This window comes from Phyllobates terribilis, unplaced genomic scaffold (genome assembly GCF_046119375.1).
Source record: "Phyllobates terribilis strain yellow unplaced genomic scaffold, ASM4611937v1 Scaffold_4__5_contigs__length_816908805, whole genome shotgun sequence".
Taxonomy (NCBI): Eukaryota; Metazoa; Chordata; class Amphibia; order Anura; family Dendrobatidae; genus Phyllobates; species Phyllobates terribilis.
Genome location: NW_027362764.1, coordinates 198,402,022 through 198,422,903, shown reverse-complemented (window position 1 = coordinate 198,422,903; position 20,882 = coordinate 198,402,022).

The window sequence follows — 20,882 nt, the reverse complement described above, 5'->3', positions numbered from 1 at the left end:
GACTTTCTCTATTAGTCCATCTATACTGACCTCCATCAGGTTGCAAACTGAATATATTTTTTTCTGCATCTACCTCTGAAAAAATATTGGGCTTCTAGCTGTGTGTGGGACTTGTTCTATTAATCCATCTATACAGACCTCCATCAGGTTGCAAACTGAATATAATTTTTTTCTGCATCTACCTCTGAAAAAATATTTGGGCTTCTAGCTGTGTGTGGGACTTGATTTATTAATCCATCTATACAGACCTCCATCAGGTTGCAAACTGAATATAATTTTTTTCTGCATCTACCTCTGAAAAAATATTTGGGCTTCTAGCTGTGTGTGGGACTTTCTCTATTAGTCCATCTATACTGACCTCCATCAGGTTGCAAACTGAATATATTTTTTTTCTGCATCTACCTCTGAAAAAATATTGGGCTTCTAGCTGTGTGTGGGACTTGTTCTATTAATCCATCTATACAGACCTCCATCAGGTTGCAAACTGAATATAATTTTTTTCTGCATCTACCTCTGAAAAAATATTTGGGCTTCTAGCTGTGTGTGGGACTTGTTCTATTAATCCATCTATACAGACCTCCATCAGGTTGCAAACTGAATATAATTTTTTTCTGCATCTACCTATGAAAAAATATTTGGGCTTCTAGCTGTGTGTGGGACTTGTTCTATTAATCCATCTATACTGACCTCCATCAGGTTGCAAACTGAATATAATTTTTTTCTGCATCTAGCTCTGAAAAAATATTTGGCCTTCTAGCAGTGTGTGGGACTTTCTCTCTCTATTAGTCCATCTATACTGACCTCCATCAGGTTGCAAATTAAAAATAATTTATATCTGCTTCTAGCTCTGAAAAAATATTTGGCCTTCTAGCAGTGTGTGGAACTTTCTCTATTAGTTCATCTATACTGACCTCCATCAGGTTGCAAATTAAAAATAATTTTTTGTCTGCATCTAGCTCTGAAAAAATATTTGGCCTTCTAGCAGTGTGTGGGACTTTCTCTATTAGTCCATCTATACTGACCTCCATCAGGTTGCAAATTAAAAATAATTTATATCTGCATCTAGCTCTGAAAAAATATTTGGCCTTCTAGCAGTGTGTGGGACTTTCTCTATTAGTCCATCTATACTGACCTCCATCAGGTTGCAAACTGAATATATTTTTTTTCTGCATCTACCTCTGAAAAAATATTGGGCTTCTAGCTGTGTGTGGGACTTGTTCTATTAATCAATCTATACAGACCTCCATCAGGTTGCAAACTGAATATAATTTTTTTCTGCATGTACCTCTGAAAAAATATTTGGGCTTCTAGCTGTGTGTGGGACTTGTTCTATTAATCCATCTATAAAGACCTCCATCAGGTTGCAAACTGAATATAATTTTTTTCTGCATCTACCTCTGAAAAAATATTTGGGCTTCTAGCTGTGTGTGGGACTTGTTCTATTAGTCCATCTATACTGACCCCCATCAGGTTGCAAACTGAATACAATTTTTTTCTGCATCTACCTCTGAAAAAATATTTGGGCTTCTAGCTGTGTGTGGGACTTGTTCTATTAGTCCATCTATACTGACCTCCATCAGGTTGCAAATTGAATATAATTTTTTTCTGCATCTAACCCAGCCAATAGTTTTGGCCTAATACCACAGTTTAGCCACTCAGCTCTGCTCGGTTCCCATCCATTGTTTTTTTGTGCAAACAACTCCAGAGTTGTGAATTAGTTAACCACCAAAATGAGTGGAAAAAGGCCTGCTGCTGGTGGAAAGGGGAATAGGCATGTTGGGAAGGGGAAAAAAGGTTGTGTCCGTGGGGTAGGTGTTAAAGCAACAGTAACATCTGCAGAAGAAAGACCATCTTCCAGCCAAACTAAAATGTCTACTTCTTTTAGCGGACAATGTGATAAGATCACTTTCTTACGGCCACGCCAATCGCTACAAATTCCAGATGAGGCACAAAAACAGCAGGTGCTTCAACGGATATCAAGTGCTCCTTTAAGTGGGCTCTCCTCCACATCAACTTCAACATCACAAATACTCCAGTCCTCAAAGGTGTCACCCCAATCGCACTTGCTTCCTCACAGCTCCCAAATCTCCAGCTGCCCATCTGAGTATGAGGTAGAACAGATGGTTGAGTCTGCAGAGCTGTTTACTCATACTATAGCCTGGGAATCAGAGGTCGACTCCAGCGCTTCTGTGAATCCAGACGAGGAAATGATCTGCACTGATGCCCAGAATCTTTATGAGTCGGATCCAGGACCAGACGGAGAAGGTTCTGACCATAATGTAGACCCTCATTCCCAAACTGTAACTCCTGTTGGTGGAGACAATGAGGAAGACGATGATGAGACTCAAATACCTGATTGGAGCGACAACTTTAGTTTTTTGTCAGGGCAGGAACAGGTTGGCTCTGAGGACGACGGGTGTGATAACGCACAGGGTGATGATGATGAGGTTGGAGATCCCACTTACTGTCAACCCACAGTCAGCCAAGAGATGAGGTCAGCAGAGGAGGTGGAGGAAGATGCTAGTGACGACGAGGTCAGGTTGCGCCTTCCTGAACATAGACGTAGTGCTGGAAGCACGTCAACAACTGCATCCTAAAACACAACTCTGCCTCTCACCACAAGTCGTGGTGGCTCTTCAGGTCGCATGGGTGCTAAGCCTTGCATAGCCTGGGCATTTTTTCAGATCGATAAAGATGACCCAACTCGTGTTATCTGTAACATTTGTCAGCAAAAGCTAAGTAGAGGCCAAAAAATACATAGTTTGAGTACTTCATGCATGAACCGGCACATGGACATGAAGCATAAGTTGCAGTGGGAAGCTCAGTGTGCTACAATGCGGCCTAGCCGGCCGGGCCAACCACCGTCTGCCATATCTTGTGCATCTGCGGCCTCTTCATCCTCTGTGACTTTGGGGACAGCAGTCACACCTGTTTTGGGGCACAGACCTGCCACTTCTTTACCCGCAACAGCCAGCGTGATTGGCAGGTCATCATTTTCTTTGGAGGTGGTAACACCAGCTGGTGTTGAGCGCTGTCCGACATCGATACCACCACTTTTGGATCAAGGCAACCTAACATGTCCGCCTGCATCTTCCTCACAGACCGGCAGTTTGCCGGGGACACCCTTATCAACCCCGTCTGAGCACAATAGCCAGCACTCGGTCCCTCAGATGTGGACAAGTAAAAGACCATTTCCTCCTAGCCATGAGAAAGCTAAGAGGTTGAATTTCACCATCTGCAAGCTCTTGGCTACTGAAATGCTGCCTTTCCGCCTGGTGGACACAGAGGATTTTCGAGACCTTATGTCCGTCGCAGTGCCCCAGTACCAGATGCCCAGTCGGCACTACTTCTCAAAGAAAGGTGTGCCTGCGCTCCACCAGCATGTCGCACACAACATCACCGCTTCTTTGAGAAACTCTGTGTGTGACAGGGTGCATTTCACCACAGACACTTGGACGAGTAGGCATGGACAGGGCCGTTACATGTCGCTGACTGGGCACTGGGTAACTATGGTGACAGCAGGACAAGGGGCTGCTGTCCAAGTCTTGCCGTCCCCACGAGTTGTGCGTCAATCCTCTTTATGTCAAAGTTCCTCCACTGCTTCTGCCTCCTCAACCTCCTCTCAGTCTTCCACCTGCACCCAAAGCCTGTCTGGTCATGCCACAAGCTTTCTAACTGCGCAGAAGGGATCCTGCACACCTCCTTACTATGCTGGCAGTAGAGCTCAACGTCATCAATCGGTTTTTACTTTGAAATGTCTGGGAAATGTGAGTCACACAGCTGAGGAGTTGTGGTCAGCTCTGGAGAACCAATTTCATGAATGGTTGTCTCCACTGGACCTGAAACCAGGGAAGGCCGTGTGCGACAATGCTGCAAACCTGGGTGCGGCCCTTCGCCGGGGCAATGTCACACACGTGCCTTGTATGGCTCACGTGTTGAACCTGGTTGTCCAGCAATTTTTAGCCCACTATCCCAGACTAGATGGCCTTCTGCAGAGGGCACGGTCGCTGTGTGCTCACTTCCGCCGTTCGCATCCCGCAGCTCAGCGTCTTACATCTCTACAGAAGTCGTTGGGCCTGCCACTTCACCGGCTAAAATGCGATGTGCCTACCCGGTGGAATTCAACTCTGCACATGTTGCAGCGACTGTGGCAGCACCGACAAGCCCTGGTGCAATACGTTCTGACGTATAGCCTGGGCCAACGAGATCCAGAGGTGGGGCAAATCACGCTGGAGGAGTGGTCTCAGATCAGGGACCTATGCATCCTTCTGCACAGTTTTGAAATGGCGACGAAGATGTTTAGTGCTGACGATGCCATTATCAGCATGACTATTCCGGTGATTTACATGCTGGAGCACATGTTAAACAGAATTCGGAGTCAGGTGGTGGCACAAGAGGAGGTGGAGGAAGTAGAGGAGGAGGAGTTGTATGCGGAAGGGCTAACATCTGCAAGGTCCAGACGGTCGGCAGCACCAAGGCGGCAGGCATGTGAGGGTGGGGGAGATGGTTTTACCAGGGCGCATGGTAGCAGCCAAACTAGTGAGGAAGGTGCAGGAGCCCAGGAAGAAGTGGAGGACGAACTGATGGAAGACTCATCAGATGAGGGAGACCTTGATCACATTTCTGTTGTGCGAGGTTGGGGCGAGAGGACAGAGGAAGGAAGCATGATTGTTACCTCGCCACCAACACAACAGGGACTTGGTGCTCCTGGATGCGCAACACACATGAGTGCCTTCTTGCTGCACTACCTGCAACATGACCCTCGAATTGTGAGAATTAGAAATAATCCTGACTACTGGGTTGCCACACTGTTAGATCCCCGGTACAAAAGTAAATTTGCAGAAATTATTCCTGCCATAGAAAGGGATGCACGCATGCAGGAGTATCAGCAGAGACTGTTGCAGAATCTTACATGTGCTTTTCCACAAAACACCAGTGGTGCACGTAGTGAATCTCACAGTTCCAACTTGCCAACCGTGGGACCGTCAAGTGTTCAGCGCTCAAACCGTAACAGAACCACAGTATCTGCTGGTAACATCAATTTTGCGGAATCATTTCACCACTTTTTTAGCCCATCCTTTGCAAGGCCACAGGAGACAAGAAGTCTGACACATAGTCAACGCCTAGAGACGATGGTACAGGAGTATCTCCAAGTAAACATTGAAGCCATGACTGTGTCACTGGACCCTTGCTCTTTTTGGGCTTCCAATCTGGATAAATGGCCGGAGCTAGCCACTTACGCCTTGGAGATCTTGTCATGCCCCGCAGCCAGCATTTTGTCTGAACGTGTGTTCAGCGCTGCTGGTGGTGTGCTGACAGATAAGCGCACGCGGCTCTCCACTGATAATGTAGACAGACTCACGTTCATAAAGATGAACAAATCATGGATCCAAAATGACTTTTCTACCCCTGTGTCATCCTGGGGAGAGTAAAAGCTTGATGATTGGTTAAAATCACCCTACCAACCGTTTTAAGCTTTCAAATTACTAATCATGTTTATCTGTATCTTGACTGGAAAATAATTTGGGCTTTGTAGCAGTGTGCAGCACTGATCCTATTAGGCCATCTATACTAAGCTCCACCAGATTTAAAATTAATAATAATTTTTAGCTGCATCTAGCCCGGAAAATAATTTTGGGGCTCCGAGATGCGCAAGACACATAAGTGCCTTCTTGCTGCACTACCTGCAACATGACCCTCATATTGTCAGAATTCTAAGTAATCATGATTACTGGGTTGCCACACTCTTAGATCCCACAAACTTTTCGATCAACCTTTTCATTTTAATAAAGACCAAAAAAATGGTCATTTTTGAAATTATAAGCATTAGCAGGTTATTAGAAACTGAAATCAAACAGTTTTCAACTCAAAACTTTATTCTAGGTGATGTTACATTTTCACATAGGACCCCTTGTTCGAAAGGAGCTTCTGAACTCTCTCGTCCATTGAATTTGTCAGGTTTTGGATGGTTTCTGCTTCAATTGTTTTGCATGAGGACAGAATACCCTCCCAGAGCTGTTGCTTAGATGTGAACTGCCTCCCGCCATCATAGACACTCCTTTTGATGATGCTCCAGAGGTTCTGAATGGGGTAGAGGTCAGGGGAGCATGGGGGTCACACCATAAGTTTGTCCCCTTTTATGCCCATATCAGCCAGAGATGCAGATGTTTTATGTGCAGCATGAGATGGTGCATTATCATGCAAAAAAATGATCTTGCTGTGAAATACACGGTTCTTCTTCTTGAACCATGGCAGGAAGTGCTGTTTGAGAAAATCCACATACATTATGGAGTTCATCTTTAGCGCCTTCAGGGATCCTAAAGGGGCCGACAATCTCTCTCCCCATGATTCCAGCCCAAAACATTACTCCACCTCCTCCTTGTTGGCGCTGTAGGCGTGTTTGCGTGGGGTGTCCATCAACCAGCCATCCTCCACTCCATCCATCTGGACCATCGAACGCTGCACGGCACTCATCCGTGAACAAAACAGTTTTGAAATCAGTCTTCATGTAATGTTTGGCCCACTGGAACCGTTTCTGCTTGAGTGAAGTGGATAGAGGAGGTCGACAGGATGGCGTATGCACAGCTGCAAACCTCTGAAGGACCCTGCATCTTGTTGTTCGGGGGACGTTGGAGGCACCAGCAGCTTCAAAAACTTGTCTGCTGCTATGACAAGGCTTTTTTGCCGCTGCTCTTTTAACCTGACGTAATTGCCTGTAGGAAAGAGTCCTCAATTTGCCCTTATCAGCACGCACACGTGTGTACTGTGAATCAGCTACATACTTCTTGATTGCCAAGACACTTCATCCTGATCATCGCACAATGTTGGTTGTAGTCATGCCTTGACCTAAACACTCCACAATTTGTTGCTTCTCAGCAGCCGACACATCCTTTTTCTTTCCCATTTTGGCAGAAAATGTAGGCTGCTTAATAATGTGAGACAGCCATCTTAAGTAGTCTTGCCTTTCATTGGACACACCTGCCAAACTAATTAGCACAGGTGTCTGCAAATGCTTACAGTGATATAAAGAGCCCTGACACACATCACCATCAATGAGTTTAACTGACAAACAAACAAATTCTTCCCTTATCACTCCTAAACACTTTTTGCATAATAATTTGGAACACAGTGTACATGTGCTTTTCCACAAAACACCAGTGGTTCACGTAGTGAATCTTACAGTTCTAACTTGGCAACCGTGGTCTGTATGGAGTTGTTCAATAAAGGGCCCAAAATTAAGATAACATAGATGGGAGAGGTCTCTATGAATAGGAATTCCTAAGTATTTGATACCCTGTGAGGGCCAGGCAAAGGGAAAGTTGGACTGGATGGAATCCTATATGGATTTGGGGAGGGAGACATCGAGGGCCTCAGACTTTGCTGCATTGATTTTAAAATTTGACCATGTAACAAAGTGATCTATTTCAGCCATAACAGCATGGATGGATATATGTGATTGAGTGATATATACTAGGACATCATCAGCAAATAGAGAGCACTTGTACTCGGTGCCTCCCACCTCAATCCACCTAATATTGGGGTTATGGCGAATTGATGAGAGCAGGTGCTCCGTCACTAGGATGTATAAGAGAGGGGACAGAGGACATCCCTGCCTTGTCCCATTGGTGATTGTGAAAGGTGATGAAATGTTCTGATGCACCCCCTGGGCTTTGGGACACCCGGAGCCGGACCCTTTTTGGTGGATGCTTGTGGTTGTAGTCTTCGTGGCGGCGACCCGGTTCCGTGGCTCAGGGTGGTCAAACCAGTGGCGGAACTATTTATGTGGTTTTGATGTTTAAATGTCCGACTACGCCACCCGTGGATTGCGGTCAGAGTGAACCGCCGCTGCAGGGCAGACCGCTGAGGCTGGTGTTGTGGGTGCAGCAGAGCGTAGCATAACTCCCCACGGGAGGAGTATAGCCTCAGGGCGGTGTATGCGGAGGATGGGGGTGATGGTGCAGGGCAGCAGCAGTAACGACACGGAGTCAGTGATGCAGTCCAGGGCCTTTACTCACAGTTCTTATTATCCAGACCACGTCTGCAGGTAACGGCTGCCCACGTCATACTGTGCTCACCAGGTGAGGGGCTCAGACAACTCCCAGATAACTTTGGAGCGCTTCACAGGACCCCCTTTGTGTGTCCTTTGTCTGGCCTTTCTTACCAACCCTTCTGTCCGGCTGCCTCTTGCCTCCTCTTGGTAAACTTGGCGCCAGTTTCCCTGACCCTATGTGGTGCCTTCCTAGCGGGTGTAGCGAGGGGCTGCGCCACATAAAATGTCACAGCCTCCGGTTTCTAGCAGAGGGTCGTTTCCTGCCTCCACTAGTTTCGGGGACCGGTCTCCCCCTTTGGCCTGACCCCTCCACGCAGGTGGATTCGGGCGTGTGGTGGCGACTCGCCCGTCCGCACCCCTGGGATCCCTTCATTCCTCGTTCCTGGAGCCTTCTCCGCTCCTCTTCCTTCCTTCTCCCTCTTCCAGGCCTGGGCCTCTGTTACTAGGCCCGCCTCCGGAGCAGAGCTCATGCAGAGCCCCTGCTCCCTGCCACTTCTGCTCAGACTTCTCTGCACTGAACTAACATGGTGCCCACCTTTTATACTCCCTTCTCAATGCACCCAGGAACTGCTTCCTCCCTGCTCCTGCACTACAGGGTTCCCCTTCCTCAGTGTTCCCTCCCCCCACTCCAGCCAGGGACAGGGACTGTCATGCCCATCTCAGAGGCATATTGGTCGCCCTGCTCCACGGCAATGTGGTGTAATGCATGCAGGTGTCGGGTCCTGATCCACACTCCATCCTTACCTGAGAGTGAGATATCACACCTCTGGGTGAGGTGCAATACCTCTGTAGCAACCGAGCCCTCAGGGTGCTACAGTTCCATTTATCTTCAGCCTAGGTGACGTATTGTGATACAGGGCCGTGATTTTGGTTATAAAAGGGTCCCCTAGACCCCTACCCCAAGCTTTTAAAGAGAATCATATATGGCGTGCCAGGAGACTCTATGGAATGCTTTCTCAGCATCCAACGAAAGTATCTAATTACAAATTTTTAACTACATCTAGCCCAGGAAATACTTTGTGCCTAGTAGCAGTGTCTGCTAGTCAGCGGATTATCCCGGCTGTTAAGCAAGCTATGCCACCTGTAGTTTGGACACTTAATTTTTTCAAAGGAAATGCTTCGGGACCACGGGATACTCAGTGAAGAGCATCAGGAGGCACCCCAAGGCATAGGGGCTGGGACTGGCAATAGGATGCCTTGCGGTGGACAGCCGAGCTCGATCCTTATAAAAGCTTTTTAACTGCAGCAGCTTTAGTGGACGCTACTGGACCTGGAAAAACGCGGCTGCTGGCATGAGACTTGCCCTCCAATAGATCCTTGTAAATGGATTTAAAGTGTATTCATTCAAATTAGAGAGACAATTTAAATTAAAAAGCTTAGAGCTGCCTACACCACAGGGGGGCTCGCTCGACCCACCAGCGGACAGGCACCAGTATTGGGAGAAGGGGGCTGGCCGTCAGGGTTCACCGCGGCTCTGGCACAAACCCGGCGACACGGAGGTGGCACGGGCAGGAGCGGACTGAACGTGTCGGCTTCTCACTTTTTGGATTTTAGAAGGGCATGACATGCCTATATCTGTGTCTCCCCCTCCTTTTACTCCTCCACCTCTTTTCTTTTCGCATGACTATATGTACTTGTCACTTTTCCATGTGTTAGTTGTGTCTTCTGAGCAGTTTGTCAGCTTTTGGACACCTTTGAAGGTGTTTTCTATGTGTTTCTATGTGTTTTTGTTTGCCTGCCATTGGTTTTAACGGTGTTCGAAGGTGTTCGACGAACAGTTCGACGAACAGTTCGGCGAACACACGGGTGTTCGACGAACCGAACCGAACTCGAACACTACGGGGGTGGCTGAACACTAGTGTGGAGGAGTATTTTTTGGGGGTTATTTATTTTACCTTATACACAAGTCTTTACCCTGGAAAGGAACTTCCTTAACATATTTCACAGGAAAGCAGTTTCAGTTTCGTTTTTGAACGTTTTATTGTGAGCCCTTAAAAGTGGCTTAATACCTCTGACCACGTTGTTGACAGCAGTGACCTTGGGGTCAAATATGCTTCCTGGGGCGATCCCCATGCTGTCCCCATGTCATTTGAGCACTGTTACTATCGTTTTGGGCACTTGTTAGGCTTTTAAAAAACTGCCGGGGGTGCCGCCGCAAAAATGCACTGGTCTCCCATAGACTAACATTGGTCTCATTGCTCGGGTCGAGCACCCTAGTATCACGGTGAGCTCGACCCGAGCTTCGAGCACCCGAGCATTTTAGTGCTCGCTCAACACTACGCCAGTGTTCAAACGCAAGTTTAATAGCCAGCAATTCCCGATTTCCAACATCATAATTCAGTTCTGTTTCCGAAAATTTTTTCGAAAAGAAGGCACAAGGATGTACTTTCCCTTGGTCTCTTGAGACAAAACTGCTCCGACCCCCACTGATGAAGCATCGACCTCGACCAAAAAAGGCTTGGTCTCATCAGGCTGCATAAGGACAGAGGCAGAACTGAACCTCTCTTTGAGATACTCAAACTCTTCAATGGCCTCAGTAGTCCACTGGGCCGTATTCGCACCTTTCCTGGTGAGATCGGTTAGGGGTTTAACAATTACAGAAAAATTCTTAATGAATTTCCTGTAATAATTGGCAAAACCCAAAAATCTCTGTATGGATTTCAAACCAATAGGCTTAGGCCATTCCTGCAAGTCCTGAACCTTCACAGGGTCCATCTCAAAGCCCTAGTTGGAGACAATGTAGCCCAAAAAACTAATTTTCTGCACAGCGAACTCACATTTCTCCAGCTTAACAAAGAGTCAATTATCACTCAATAACAGCAAAACTTCACGTACACTCTGCCAATGGGACTCGAGATCTGGTGAATAAATCAAAATGTCATCCAAATACACAACCACATTCTTACCTATCAAAGGTCTCAGGATGTCATTAATAAGGTTCTGAAAAAATGCAGGTGCATTGGTAAGACCAAAAGGTATCACCAGATTCTCAAAATGACCTACCAGAGTGTTAAAAGCAGTTTTCAAATCATCACCCTCCTTCACACGTAACAAATTGTATGCCCCCCGGAGATCAATTTTGGAGAACCACTTGGCTCCGTCGAACACCTTCGAACACCCTTAAAACCAATGGCAGGCAAACAAAAACACATAGAAACACATAGAAAACACCTTCAAAGGTGTCCAAAAGCTGACAAACTGCTCAGAAGACACAACTAACACATGGAAAAGTGACAAGTACATATAGTCATGCGAAATGAAAAATGGTGGAGGAGTAAAAGGAGGGGGAGACACAGATGTAGGCATGTCATGCCCTTCTAAAACCAAAAAAGTGGGAAGCTGACACGGCCAGGTTTGTGCCAGAGCCGCGGTGGACCCTGATGGCCAGCCCCCCTCTCCCAATACTGGTGCCTGTCCGCTGGTGGGTCGAGCCCCCTCGCAGTGGGGGGGAGTAACATATGCAGAAGAAAGACCATCTTCCAGCCAAACTAAGATGTCTACTTCTTTTCGTGGACAATGTGATACGATCCCTTTCTTATGGACACGCCCATCGCTACAAATTCCAGATGAGGCACAAAAACAGCAGGTGCTTCAACTGATATCAAGTGCTCCTTTAAGTGGGCTCTCCTCCACCTCAACTTCAACATCAGAAATACTCCAGTCCTCAGAGGTGTCACCACAATCGCACTTGCTTCCTCACAGCTCTCAAGTCTCCAGCTGCCCGTCTGAGTATGGGGTAACACAGATGGTCGAGTCTGCACAGCTGTTTACTCATACTATAGCCTGGGAAATGGAGGTCTGCTCCAGAGCTTCTGTTAATCCAGATGAGGAAATGATCTGCACTGATGCCCAGAATCTTTATATGTCGGATCCAGGACCAGATGAAGAAGGTTCTGAGCATAATGTAGACCCTCATTCCCAAACTGTAACTCCTGTTGGTGGAGACAATGATGAAGACGATGATGAGACTCAAATACCTGATTGGAGCGACAACTTGACTTTTCGGTCAGGGCAGGAAGAGGTTGGCTCTGAGGAAGATGGGTGTGAGAACACACAGGGTGATGATGACGAGGTTGGAGATCCCACTTACTGTCAACCCACAGTCAGCCAGTCGATGAGGTCAGCAGAGGAGGTGGAGGAGGATGTGACTATCCCAGGGGATGGGGATGACTCGGTACCCGGGCCTTTGCCTGGACTTGGGGATGTCGCGGTGGTCGACTCCCGGGCCCGTACCCTGGGGTCACTCTTTAAAAGGGTGGATAATTGTTAATTTTATAAGAGTTCGTGACGCCACCTGTGGTATATGGTGGGAAGCACCAGTACTGAAGCAGTCCACTGAGGCCGGTGTTAAGGCAGCTCAATGGTATAGCTCCCCACAGGTGGAGCTAGGCCTCAGAAAAGCGTATGCAGGGGGAATGCAGGACAGGCGAGACCCAGCTGGGTCAGAGCAAGAACGGGAATGGACACGGTAGTCACTTCAGTACATTTTACTTGTGGAAATTCAGGCACATCCCGGAGCACTGTAGGGTGAAGGGTGCATATCAGGATCCTCCCCAATGAGCGGGTGTAGGGCCTCCTCTTTCTTGCCTCTGCGTAGTAAGTTTCTGCCCTGCCTGGAGCAAGGCCTAACTTTGTCTCTGTCCTGCGCTGGCTGACCTTATGGTAGGGCCTTGTCTTGGAGTTCACGCTCCCAGTATGCTGGGCCTAAGCGTCTCCTGGCTCTGTTACGTATCAGCACCTTAGCGATCCTGGGACTTGTAGTTCTCAAGGATTCCGGTTTTGCCTTACTGGGTCATAGAGATCCCGGTAAACTCGGATCCGGTGTCCGGTAAACGCTTCGGGGTGAGCTGGTTAAGCTCCTCTGCCCCTTATGTACTAACTCGCCACTCGCCTTCGGCCTACTCGGGCCCTCACTAGGCTATACACACTAACTGATTGGCAGGTCGTCAGTTCATTTGGAAGTGGAAACACCTGCTGGTGTTGAGCGTGCTCCGACATCGAGAGCACCACCTTTGGATCAAGGCAACCTAACATGTCCGCCTGCATCCTCCTCACAGAACGGCTGTTTGCTGGGGACACCCTACTCATCCCCGTCTAAGCACAGCAGCCAGCCCTCGGTCCCTCAGATGTGGACAAGTAAAAGACCATTTCCTCCTACCCATGACAAAGCTAAGAGGTTGAATTTCACCATCTGCAAGCTGTTGGCTACAGAAATGCTGCCTTTCCGCCTGGTGGACACAGAGGATTTTCGAGACCTTATGTCCGTCGCAGTGCCCCAGTACCAGATGCCCAGTCGGCACTACTTCTCAAAGAGAGGTGTGCCTGCGCTCCACCAGAATGTCGCACACAACATCACTGCTTCTTTGAGAAACTCTGTGTGTGACAGGGTGCATTTCACCACAGACACTTGGGCGAGTAGGTATGGACAGGGGCGTTACATGTCGCTGACTGGGCACTGGGTAACTATGGCAACAGCAGGACAAGGGGCTGCTGTCCAAGTCTTGCCGTCCCCACGAGTTGTACATCAATCCTCTTTATCTCGAAGTTCCTCCACTGCTTCTGCCTCCTCAACCTCCTCTCGGTCCTCCACCTGCACCCAAAGCCTGTCTGGTAATGCCACCCGCTTTCTAACTGCGCAGAAGGAATCCTGCACACCTCCTTACTATGCTGGCAGCAGGGCTCAATGGCATCAGGCGGTGTTTACTTTGAAATGTCTAGGAAATGTGAGTCACACAGCTGAGAAGTTGTGAGCAGCTCTGGAGACCCAGTTTCATGAATGGTTGTCTCCACTGGACCTGCAACCAGCGAAGGCCGTGTGCGACAATGCTGCAAACCTGCCGGGGCAATGTCACACACGTGCCTTGTATGGCTCACGTGTTGAACCTGGTTGTCCAGCAATTTTTAGCCCACTATCCCGGACTAGATGGCCTTCTGCAGAGGGCACAGTCGCTGTGTGCTCACTTCCGCCGTTTGCATCCCGCAGCTCAACGACTTACATCTCTACAGAAGTCGTTGGGCCTGCCAGTTCACCGGCTGAAATGCGATGTGCCGACACGGTGGAATTCAACTCTGCACATGTTGCAGCGACTGTGGCAGCACCGACAAGCCCTGGTGCAATGCGTTCTGATGTATAGCCTGGGCCAACGAGATCCAGAGGAGGGGCAAATCACCCTGCAGGAGTGGTCTCAGATCAGGAACCTATGAAGTTGACACGCCCCCTGGGCCATGGGGTACCCGGAGCCGGGCCGGTAGACGCTGGGGGTTGTAGTCACTGTGGCGGTGACCCGGTCCGTGACCCAGGGTGGTCAATCCAAGGTTAATTTGTATATATGGTTTTTATAATGTCCGACTACTCCACCTGTGGAGTGTGGCCAAAGGGGCCGCCACTGCGGAACAGTCCTCTAAAGCTGGTGGTTTTGCAGCAATGGTATTATTACTCCCCACAGGAAGAGTGTAGCTTCAGGGCATGGTGGGTGGATGATGGTGGTTGTAGTGCAGGGAGTCAGTAATGAACACAGAGTCCATGTGATGCAGTCCCAAGATCTTTACTCACAGTTGTTGCAGTCCAGATTACAGGTACCAGAGCAATCTCTCCCGTCGTGCTGTGCGTACTCAGTGAGGGGCTCAGTCCACCCCCAGATAGCTCCGGAGTACTTAGCAGGACCCCCTTCTGTGTGTCCTTTCTCTGGCCTTCTCCCTGCACCTCACACCCAGTGACACTTCTATCCGGTATCCTCGGACCTTGGCGGGGGACGTGTGTTCCGTCCCCTGGCTCCTATGTGGCTACCTTCTTAGTGAGACTGGTGTGGACTTTGGCTTGCAGTACATGAAATGCTGCAGCCTCCGGTTTCTAGTTGAGCCTTGCTGTTTCTCCACTAGTTGAGGGACCGGTTCCCCTTATCTGGCCTGACCCCTCTACCTCCTGGTAGCAGCGGGCGTACGGGTAGCCTTCTGCACGGCCCGTACCCTTAGGGTCCCTTCGGTTCCTGGAGCCTTCCTGCTCCCACTCCTCTCTTCTCTCCTTCAGTCCTGGGCCTCCCAGGCTAGGCCTGCCTCCGGAGCAGAGCTCATGCAGAGCCTCTGCTCCTGTCACTTCTCCTCCCCTGACTGGCTTGCTCTTTCTAAGATGGCTTCCTATTTATACTCTCCCTGTCATGTGCTCCCCTTAGCTGCTCCCCTAAGCACCCACTACATAGGACCCTCCCGCCAGCTAGGGACCTGGGACTGTGCTCTCCCTTAGGAGCAATCTCGCACTACCCCCACTGCGGGTATGTGTTGGATGCAGGTGTTAGGGTCCTGAGCCATACTCCTTCCTTACCTGAGGGTGAGATACCACACCTCTGGGTGAGATGCAGTAACTCTGTGGCGACTGAACCTTCAGGGGCGCCACACATCCTTCTGCACAGTTTTGAAATTTTGAAATGGCGACGAAGATGTTTAGTGCTGACGACGATGCCATTATCAGCATGACTATTCCGGTGATTTACATGCAGGAGCACACATTAAACAGAATTCAGAGTCAGGTGGTGGGACAAGAGGAGGTGGAGGAAGTAGAGGAGGAGTCGTATGCGGAAGGGATAACATCTCCAAGGTCCAGATGGTCGGCAGCACCAAGGCGGCAGGCATGGGAGTGTGGGGGAGAGGGATTAACCAGGGCGCATGGTAGCAGCCAAACTGTTGAAGAAGGTGCAGGAGCCGAGGAAGAAGTGGAGGATGAACTGGCGATGGGCATGTAAGACTCATCAGATGAGGGAGACCTTGATCACATTTCTGTTGTGCGAGGTTGGGGGGAGAGGGCAGAGGAAGGAACACATCATGGATTCGCAAGGACTTTTCTACCTCTGTGTCATCCTGGGTAGACGAAAAGCTTGAGGATTTGGTAAAATCACCTCACCAACCGTTTTAAGCAACTGTGGGGCAATTGATGCCACTTAACCCTAGAACGCATGACCATAAAAATCTACACTTTCACATACCTGGGGCCTTTTAAGCCCGTGTGCAAATAACATGGAATAACTCAAACTCAAATGACAAACCAACTATATACATGAAGAATACCTAGAGTTTCAAAATTCTAACTAAAGTAATCTTGCAGAAAATAGAAAACAATTAACAGGGTGGGCCTGCGAGGCCCCAGGTATGCGTTCTAGGGTTAAGTGGTGTCTGTGCCACAATTTTGGGAAAAAATGGAGACTCTTTTTGGAGTCCCCTTGCTGTGTTTTACGTGACGTTGGCATCGTCAATTTCAGGTGGGTTGGGTCGCTCCCCCCCCCTTTTAACTGTAAGAAACTGCATACACTATGGCTTGGGGTAACACAGATGGTTGAGTCTGAAGAGCTGTTTACTCAGAGGTCTGCTCCAAAGCTTCAGAGTCTGCTAGTCAGCATAGAATTTTTAACTGCATCTAGCCTAGGCAATACTTTGGGCGTAGTAGCCCAGCTGCGAAGCAACCTGCACCGCCTGTGTATCTAATAAGAATTTTTAAATGCATCTAGCCTAGGCAGACTGTGGGGACCACCAACCAAACCCAGACGCTCAGCCCCCCTACCGCCTCCCTTTCCTTGTCAATACAATAATGTAACTCTTACAACTGGATGGGTGAGGATCGGTCACAGCTTTATTTACTCTTTATACTCATTCCATTTGAAAGGCATTTTATTTCTAAAATAATTCAGCTTGTTTCAGCATGCCCTGGGTCTCCACTCCGGCAAGTTGGCCAACAAGTGTAACTCTCCAACATGTCTTTTCTATTTCCAGGCCACGGAAGATCCTGCGTACTCGTATGCAGGACTCTGACCCCCACCCATCACTCTTAACGCTTGTTCCACTCCATCCTGGAGTCCTGAGAGGAATATGTCCAGTCCAATATCCATTAACCACTTCGCACCAGAGCCTGTTTTTGCCTTTGTGACAGGGCCAATTTTTTCAATTCTGACCACTGTCATTTTATGAAGTAATTACTCTGGAACGCTTCAATGGATCCCCCTGATTCTGAGACTGTTTTTTTGTGACATATTGTACTTCATGAAAGTGGTAAAATTTATTCGATATCACTTGCATTTATTTGTGAAAAAATCAGAAATTTGGCTAAAATTTTGAAAATTTTGGAATTTTAAAATTTTGAATTTTTATGCCCTTAAATCAGAGAGATATGTCACACAAAATAGTTAATAAACAACATTTCCCACATGTCTACTTTACATCAGCACAATTTTGGAACCAAAATTTTTTTTTGTTAGGGAGCTATAAGGGTTAAAAGTTGACCAGCGATTTCTCATTTTTCCAACAAAATTTACAAAAACATTTTTTTAGGAACCACATCATATTTGAAGTCACTTTGAGGGGTCTTTATGACAGAAAATACCCAAAAGTGACAACATTCTAAAAACTGCACCCCTCAAGGTGCTCAAAACCACATTCGAGAACTTTATTAACCCTTCAGGTGCTTCACAGGAATTTTGGGAATGTGGAAGAAAAAAATTAACATTTAACTTTTTTCACAAAAATGTTACTTTAGACCCAATTTTTTTTATTTTCACAGAGGTAACAGGAAAAAATGGACCTCAAAATTTTTTGTGCAATTTCTCTTGAGCGCACTGATACCCTATATGTGAGGGAAAACCACTGTTTGGGCGCACTGCAGGGTTCGGAAGGGAAGGAGCGCCATTAGACTTTTTGAATGTAAAATTTGTCTGAATAATTTGCAGACGCCATGTTGCGTTTGGAGAGCTCCTGATGATGATGGATGATGGAGATGGAGATGGATGATGGAGATGGAGATGGATGATGGAGCTCCTGATGATGATGATGATGGAGAGCTTCTCCATAAATGAGTTCAAGTCTCCAGGTCCAGATGAATTACACCCCAGAGTACTGAAGGAGATCGTAGAAGAAATTTTATAACCACTCTCCATGATCTTTGAAAATTCTTGGAGAACAGGAGAAGTCCCAGAAGACTGGAGAAGAGCAAATGTTGTTCCTATCTTCAAAAAGGGGAAGAAGGTGGACCCAGGGAACTATAGGCCGGTGAGTCTGACTTCTATACCAGGAAAGATCTTTGAACAAATTATTAAACAACATGTATGTAAGTACATGGATAAGAATGAAGTGATTAACCAGAGTCAGCATGGGTTTGTAACTAACAAGTCATGTCAGACTAACTTAATTTCCTTCTATGACAGAATCACTGACTGGGTGGATCAGGGAAATGCTGTAGATATAGTATATCTTGACTTCAGCAAAGCATTTGCCAAAGTATCTCACACCATCCTTATTGAAAAAATGACCAAGTATGCAATGGACCAGGCAACTGTTAGGTGGATTCATAACTGGTTTAGTGATCGGACTCAAAGGGTGGTTGTAAATGGCTTCACATCCAGCTGGATGAATGTCTCAAGTGGGGTACCACAGGGCTCCGTCCTGGGACCTGTATTGTTCAACATCTTTATCAATGATTTAGATGAAGGAATTGAGGGTAAACTGATTAAATTTGCTGATGACACAAAGCTAGGAGGGATAGCTAATACTAGAGAAGAGAGAGAGAGGATTCAAAAAGACCTAAATAAACTGGAGCAGTGGGCAGCAACCAACAGAATGGCTTTTAACAGGGAAAAATGCAAAGTACTACATCTGGGCAATAAAAATGAAAAAAGCATATACAGAATGGGAGGAATAGAGCTAAGCAACAGTACATGTGAAAAAGACTTAGGTATACTAATAGATCATAGACTGAACATGAGTCAACAGTGTGATGCAGCAGCAAAAAAGGCAAATACAATTCTGGGATGTATTAACAGAAGCATACAGTCTAGATCACGTGAAGTCATTATCGGTCTTTACTACTCTTTGGTCAGACCTCATCTGGAATACTGTGTACAGTTTTGGGCACCACATTTTAAAAAAGACATAGACAAACTGGAGCAAGTTCAGAGAAGAGCGACCAGAATGGTGACTGGTCTGCAAACCATGTCCTATGAGGAACGGTTGCAGGATTTGGGAATGTTTAGCTTGCAAAAAAGAAGACAGAGAGGAGACTTAATAGCTGTCTACAAATATGTCAAGGGCTGTCACATTGTAGAAGGATCATCTTTATTCTCATTTGCACAAGGAAAGACTAGAAGCAATGGGATGAAACTAAATGGGAGGAGACACAGATTAGATATTAGAAAAAACTTTTTGACAGTTAGGGTGATTAATGAGTGGAACAGGCTGCCACGAGAGGTGGTGAGTTCCCCTTCAATGGACGTCTTCAAACAAAGGCTGGACAGACATCTGTCTGAGATGATCTAGTGAATCCTGCTTTGAGCAGGGGGTTGGACCAGATGACCCAGGAGGTCCCTTCCAACTCTACCATTCTATGATTCTATGATTCTATGATTCTATGATGTTCCTAAACAGTGGAAACCCCCCATAAGTGACACCATTTTGGAAACTAGACCCCTTAGGGAACTTATCTAGATGTGTGGTGAGCACCTTGAACCCCAAGGTGCTTCACAGAAGTTTATAATATTGAGCTGTAAAAATAAAATTTTCACATTTTTCCGACAAAAACGTTTTTCATCCCTTAATTTTGCATTATCATAAGGGTAAAAGGAAAAATTGCACCATGAAATTTGTTGAGCAATTTCTCCTGAACACACTGATACCCCATATGTGCAGGCAAACCACTGTTTGGGCGCACGGCAGGGGTTGGAAGGGAAGGAGCGCCATTTGACTTTTTGAATGTAAAATTTGTTTGAATAATTAGCGTATGCCATGTTGCATTTGGGGAGCCCCTGATGTGCCTAAACAGTGGAAACCCCCCACAAGTGACACCATTTTGGAAACTAGACCCCTTAGGGAACTTATCTAGATGTGTGGTGAGCACTTTGCACCCCCAGCCGCTTCACAGAAGTTTATAATATTGAGCCGTAAAAATAAAATTTTCTCATTTTTCCCACAAAAAATATTTTTCATTCCCTAATTTTGCATTATCAAAAGGGTAACTCCTGAGTACGCCCATACCCCATATGTGGGGGAAAACCACTGCTTTGGTGTACGGCAGGGTTCGGAAGAGAAAGGAGCGCTATTTTGGCTGGGATAGGTTGCAGACACCATGTCACATTTGAACACCTCTCAAGGAATTCATCTAGGGAAGTAGTGAGTATTTTTTAATTTTTAAATTTATATCATTGGGCAGTGAAAAAAGCATAATTATATTTTTACCACAAAAAAATGTTTCACCCTCAGATTTTACATTTTCACACAGGGCAATGGGTAAAAATGATGCCGAAATGTGTCACACAATTTCTTCTAAAAGTGTCAATACCCCATATGTGGCTGTATCGTACCGCTCAGCCATACGGCGAGATCTGGGGGGGACGGAGTGCTATTTGACAATTGGAGAACAAATTATTGTAGAATTTCTTTTGGGGGGCAAGGGCCATTTCGCTTTTCCAGAGCCTTTCTGCTACCAGTAACTTGGAAGTCCCTTATATTTTTAACAGATGACGGACCTGAGTGGGGACTAGCTTTTTTTGAGGACTGAGTTGAAGCTTTTATTGGGAAAATTTTACGTAACATTTATCCGGCACTCTAGGCTAAGCACTTACATCGGGGTTTCCATCTAAATTTCCAAGTGATGTAATTCAGATGAAACCCCTGCGGGATCCATTCACTGTAATGAGGCAGCAGAGTTACTCTGGACTCCGTCTGGCGTCTGTTTAGCGGTGTCCTTTTTTTCTGAAATGCACAAAACTGTGGCCAACCGCACTTTTATGCACGCCTAAAACAAATGACACCGTGGGATCCCATGCCAGACGGCATCCACAGTGCCTATATCTGCCTCATTACA